This window comes from Schistocerca piceifrons, chromosome 2 (assembly GCF_021461385.2).
Source record: "Schistocerca piceifrons isolate TAMUIC-IGC-003096 chromosome 2, iqSchPice1.1, whole genome shotgun sequence".
NCBI lineage: Eukaryota > Metazoa > Arthropoda > Insecta > Orthoptera > Acrididae > Schistocerca > Schistocerca piceifrons.
In genome coordinates, this window is record NC_060139.1 from 491,058,725 (window position 1) to 491,064,724 (window position 6,000).

The 6,000-nt window shown below is 40.0% G+C and overlaps 1 long non-coding RNA gene across 1 annotated transcript in view; it reads left to right on the plus strand.

The window, feature by feature from the left end:
* LOC124775126 overlaps positions 1–5,137 on the plus strand; it is a 208,731-nt gene extending 203,594 nt beyond the window's left edge. Inside the window, exon 3 of the long non-coding RNA XR_007015599.1 lies at positions 5,094–5,137. This is a non-coding gene — a long non-coding RNA (uncharacterized LOC124775126). The remainder of the gene's footprint in view (positions 1–5,093) is intronic.
* Positions 5,138–6,000: the final 863 nt, after the last annotated feature.

The following is a 6,000-nucleotide window of genomic DNA, read 5'->3' on the forward strand; positions in this document are numbered from 1 at the left end:
ATAAAAGGGGAAAGGAATACAGCAGAAGACAAATGGGTAGATTTAAGAGATTGAATAGTGAAGGCAATAGAAGATCAAATGGGTAAAAAGACAAGGCCTAGTAGGAATCCTTGGATAACACGAGAGATACCAAATTTAACTGATGAAAGGAGAAAATATAAAAATGCAGCAATTGAAGGAGGCAAAAGAGAATACAAACGTTTAAAAAATCAGATTGACGGGAAGTGTAAAATGGCTAAGCAGGAATGTCTGGATGACAGATGTAAGGATTTAGAAGCATGTTTCATTAGGGGAAAGATAGATACCACCTACAGGAAAATTAAAGAGGCTTTTGGGGAAAAGATACTCCACCATGCAAAGACTGCCCTTTTTTCCCTCTGTTTTTTCATTTTTTAGATTTGGCCTACTCTTATATGCCTTCTATTGTGAGTGTTTTTAGCTTCTTCGCTGTACAGTTTGACCCCTCTGACTGGACCTGCCATAACTTTTGAATCACACGACTGATGACCTCGCCGTTTAGTCCCATAATCCTCCTCAGTCAATCAATCTATCTATCTTTGGGGGAAAGAGGAACAGCTGTATGAATATCAACAGCTCACATGGGAAACCAGTCCTAAGCAAAGAATTGAAAGCTGAAAGGTGGGAGGAGTGTATATAGGGTCTATACAGGGGAGATACACTTGAAGGTAATCTAATAGAAAGGGAAGAGGACGTAGATGTAGATGAGGTGGGAGATATGATACTGCGAGAAGAATTTGACAGAGCTCTGAAAGACCTAAGTTGAAAGAAGGCCCTTGGAGTAAATGACACTCCGTCAGAATTACTGGTAGTCTTAGGAGAGCAAGTCACAATGAAACTTTTCCACCTGGTATGAAAGATATATGAGACAGGTGAAATTCCCTCAGACTTAAAGAAGAATGTAATAATTGCAATTCCAAAGAAAGAAGTTGTTGATAGGTGTCAAAATTACTGAACTATCAGTTTAATAATGCAAAATACTAACACAAATTCTTTGCAACCTTGGGGAAGATCAGTTTGGACTCCGAAGAAATGTAGGAACATGGGAGGCAATACTGACTCTCTGACTTTTCTTAGAATGTAGGTTACTGAAAGACAAACCTACATTTACAGAATTTGGGAAAGTTTTTGACAATTTTGACTGGAATACCCCCTGACATTTTGAAGATAGCAGGGGTAAAATACAGGGAAAGAAAAACTATTTACAACTTGTACAGAAACCAGATGAGGGGCATGGAAAGGAAGCAGTGATTGAGAAGGGATTGAGATGGGGTTGTAGCTTATTCCAGATGTTATTCAATATGTACATTGAGTAAGCAGTAAAGGAAACCAAGGAAAAATTTGGACTTGGAATTAAAGTTCAGGGAAAAGAAACATAAATTTTGAGGTTTGCCAGTGACATCCTGTCAGAGACAGCAAAAGACTTGGAAGAGCAGTTGAATGGAATGGACATTGTCTTGAAAGGAGGATATAAGATGAACATTAACAAAATCAAACCAAGCATATGGAATGTAGTCAAATCAGGTAATGCTGAGGGAATTAGATTAGGAATCATGACATTTAAAGTAGTGGATGACTTTTGCTATTTGGGCTGCAAAATAATTGATGCTGGCCAAAGTAGAAAGGATGTAAAATGTAGATTAGCAATGGTAAGAATAGCACTTCTAAAGAAGAGAAATTTGTTAACATCGAATATACATTTAACTGCTAGGAAGTCTTTTCTGAAAGTATTTGTCTGGAGTGTAGCGTTGTATGGGAGTGAAATGTGGGCAATAAACAGGTTAGACAAAAAGATAATTAAAACCTTCAAAATGTTGTGCTACAGAAGAATGTTGAAGATTAGATGGATAATCATCTAACTAATGAGGAGGTACTGAAAAGAATTGGGGAGACAAGAATTTGTGGCACAGCTTGACCAAAAGAAGGGATCCGTTGATAGGAGACATTCGGAGACGCCAAGGAATCACCAGTTTAATACTGAAGGGAAGAGTGGGGGGTAAAAATTATAGAGGGGGACTAGGAGATTCAAAGGATGTAGGCTGCAGTGGTTATTTAGAGATGAAGAGGCTTGCACAGGGTAGAGCAACATGGACAGCTACATCAAACCAGTCTTTGGACTGAAGAACACAGCAGCAGCAACAACAAGAAGATGACGGTGCTCTAATCAAGTGCATGGAGCCCACCGACAAAGCCTGAAAATGTCAAGTGCCACAGGATATTTTGTTCTACAATTGAAAAGACACTGTTGGAAAAATAAAATCTCCATAACTTGTGAAGAAAGGTCTTTTTACAGTCACTTTGAAGCACACCATATAATACTAAATATTATCCCGAATTTGTCAACATTTATTCAGTGTTTCTATGACAATATTTGTTAGGTATGGTACACTAACATTCCAACATACTTGGTGAAATATTTTTTCACAGTCATTTCCCACAAATATATGAATCATTCACGTGTTGGTTTTTATCCTCGTAAAATTTTTTAAAGTAAACTATATTTCTTCCTTTTTTTTTTTTTTTGTAACCCTAAGATATTCCTCTAATATGAAACTTCAGTCCTACTTGCCGAGCGAGGTGGTGCAGTGGTTAGCACACTAGACTTGCATTTGGGAGGACGATGGCTCAATCCCGCATTTGCCCATCCTGATTTAGGTTTTACGTAATTTGCCGAGATCACTTCAGGCAAATGCCGGGATGGTTCCTTTGAAAGGGCATGGCCAATTTCCCTCCCCATTCTTCTTTAATCTGAGTTTTTGCTCCATCTCTAATGACCTCATTGTCGATGGGATATTAAAAACTAATCTCCTCCTCCTCCTCTGTCCTACTTGCTTAAAACGGTACAAATGGGTGCTAAATCACTGGAAAAGGGACTTGGGCTGAATTTAGTAAGTGAACAAAGACCCAAGGTAAATTAACTTGACAGCAAATTAGTACATGAAAGAAACTAAGTAATAAGAGTTGTTTCCTTGCAAATATTTTGCAGTTTTGGAAAAACATATCTGATGTGAAAGAAGTTAAAGAAAGTAGGAAAAATAAAATTTTGGACTCGAGTAGTTCTAGTTTACGGGACTTGTACACACATCAAAAATAGTTTTGCATCACCTCGGTTCCGAGAATTCTGGAACCAGCACAGAAAATTGGAGTAGAGATCAACATAAACATCATTTCTGCCGATTTTATTGCTCTTGAAAACCACAAATTGCGTGTTGTACTACCATACAGCAAGACCTTCAGAGGTGGTGGTCCAGACTGCTGTACACACTGGTACCTCTAATACCCTGTAGTACTTCCTCTTGCATTGATGCATGACTGTATTTGTCGTGGCATACTATCCACAAGTTCATCAAGGTACTGTTGGTCCAGATTGTCCCACTCCTCAACTGCGATTCAGCATAGATCCCTCAGAGTGGTTGGTGGGTCACGTCGTCCATTTCAATCTATCCCAGGCATGTTCAATAGGGTTCATGTCTGGAGAACATGCTGGCCACTCTAGTCGAGCGACGTCGTTATCCTGAAGGAAATCATTCAGAAGATGTGCATGATGGGGGCACGAATTGTTGTCCATGAAGACTAATACCTCGCCAGTATGCTGCCAATATGTTTGCACTATCAGTCAGAGGATGGCATTCATATATTGTACAGCCGTTACGGTGCCTTCCATGACCACCAGTGGCATATGTCGGCCCCACATAATGCCACCCCAAAATATCAGGGAACCTCCACCTCACTGCACATACTGGACAGTGTGTCTAAGGCATTTGGCAAGACCGAGTTGCCTCCAAACACGTCTCCAATGATTATCTAGGTGAAGGTGTATGCAACATTCATCGGTGAAGAGAACATGATGCCAATCCTGAGCGGTCCATTCAACTTGTTGTTGGACCCATCTGTACCGCGCTGCATGCTGTCGTGCTTGCAAAGATGGACCTCACCATGGACGCTGGGAGTGAAGTTGTGCATCACGCAGCCTATTGCGCACAGTTTGAGTCATAACACGACATCCTGTGGCTGCACGGAAAGCATTATTCAACATGGTGGCATTGCTGTCAAAGTTCCTCTGAGCCACAATCTGTAGGTAGCTGTCATCCACTGCAGTAGTAGCCCTTGGACGGCCTGAGCGAGGCGTGTCATTGACAGTCCCTGTCTCTCTGTATCTCCTCCATGTCCAAACAACTTCGCTTTGGTTCAGTCCGAGACACCTGGACACTTCCCTTGTTGAGAGCCCTTTCTGGAACAAAGTAACAATGTGAATGTGATCGAACCATGGTATTGACCCTCTAGACATGGTTGAACTGCAGACAACATGAGCCATGTACCTCCTTTCTGGTAGAATGACTGGAACTGTACTGCTGTCGGAGCCCCTCCGTCTAATAGGCGCTGCTCGTGCATGGTTGTTTACATCTTTGGACGGGTTTAGTGACATCTCTGAACAGTCAAAGGGACTGTGTCTGTGATACAATATCCACAGTCAACGTCTTATCTTCAGGAGTTCTGGGAACTGGGGTGCTGCAAAAGTTTTTTTGATAAGGGTATTTATGTGAAGTTAAATAAAACCTTGTCAAATATTTTACTCAAGAAAAGGGAATGAGTTTCACTTTTTGAATCTTGAAATGGACATTGCTAGCTGCAACCTGCTGTTGTCAGATAGCTGCAATCTGCTGTTACCTGAAAACAAATGGTATTACTGTGTCTGTTTTTATTTTTGAACTATTGTATTACAGTCGTTGAACAATTCATAGACATGACTGTAAGCAGATGGCTTTTAATTTTGAAACTTCTTGTTGTTTAGAAGAGTGGTGCAGTGTTGATATTGTTTATTTGATCCTTTGATAAAGTTTCACATGTACCTGAATTTGTTGACTATTGTAAAGTCAAGTTCATTTGTTTTATATGATCTGTCAAATGTTTAGTGTTAAGGCAAATTTTTATTTTGTTTTTTTTTCCCTTTTAGTAATAAAGAATGTTATTTATTCATTTTAACATATTAAACTGTTAAGTAATTTAATTGTACACATGTGAAATGCGTTTGAGATATTATTTTTTATTTCTATCATTGTTTTGTATTGTTATAGGCCACCTAACCATGAAAAGGGAAAGAGAAAGTGTAGCATCAAATCAAAATAAGAAGAAATCCAAGGAGGAAGGTATCATAAAAGATGAAGGGGCTATACTAAAGTTCATGGAAGTTTCTTTGGAGATGCTAGAAGTTCCACCAGGGCCATCACGTGTGAGTTCTTCTGAGGCTGGTGCTGCTCAGAACCAAGAAGCAGCTGAAATAGTACCAGTACACAACAGTGATGACTTACTGGGACCTGTAATTGATACTATAATTTTGTCAGCTTCATCTGCTTCTGATGGGATTGCTGAAATTATGATACCAAATCAGATTGTAATCTTATCAGCTGCTTCAGACTTTGTCAGAAATGTTATTGGAAAATGGGCTGAAAAGACAGATTCAAACATATGATTACTATTAATACATGGATGTCTCAAAGTCTTATCAGCACATTAATACAAAATTCACATCTAAATCAGAATCAGAGTCAGAGACAGGCTGTATCACACTGAAAGTACTGTCAAGGAGGCTAATGCGAGAACGGTTTTGGTGCACATTGACAATGGCAGAAAAGTGTTACATGTTTGTGTGGCTTATTTTCCTTCTAAAGCATCATTGTTTTACTTCTGTTGTTGTTTGTTGGAGAATAAAAACACACCAAACACACTGGCCCCTCCCCTCTCCCCACCAGGGGGCTCACCACTCTTTGGTGAGTTCGTGCTTGGCTACCATGGGGCCCCAGCCTTTGCAGCACCTCTTCCCTGTCCAAGCTGCATGTTTGTACTTGTGCTCTTCTTTTTCCCCTTCCATGGGGAACGTTTGTGGGATGCTTTTGGGAATGTGTTCTGAAGTTTTAATAGCCTGACATCAGAACAGTCCCCCATCTCTCTTCTTTCTTTCTCTCTTTCTTTCTTTGTTCTCCA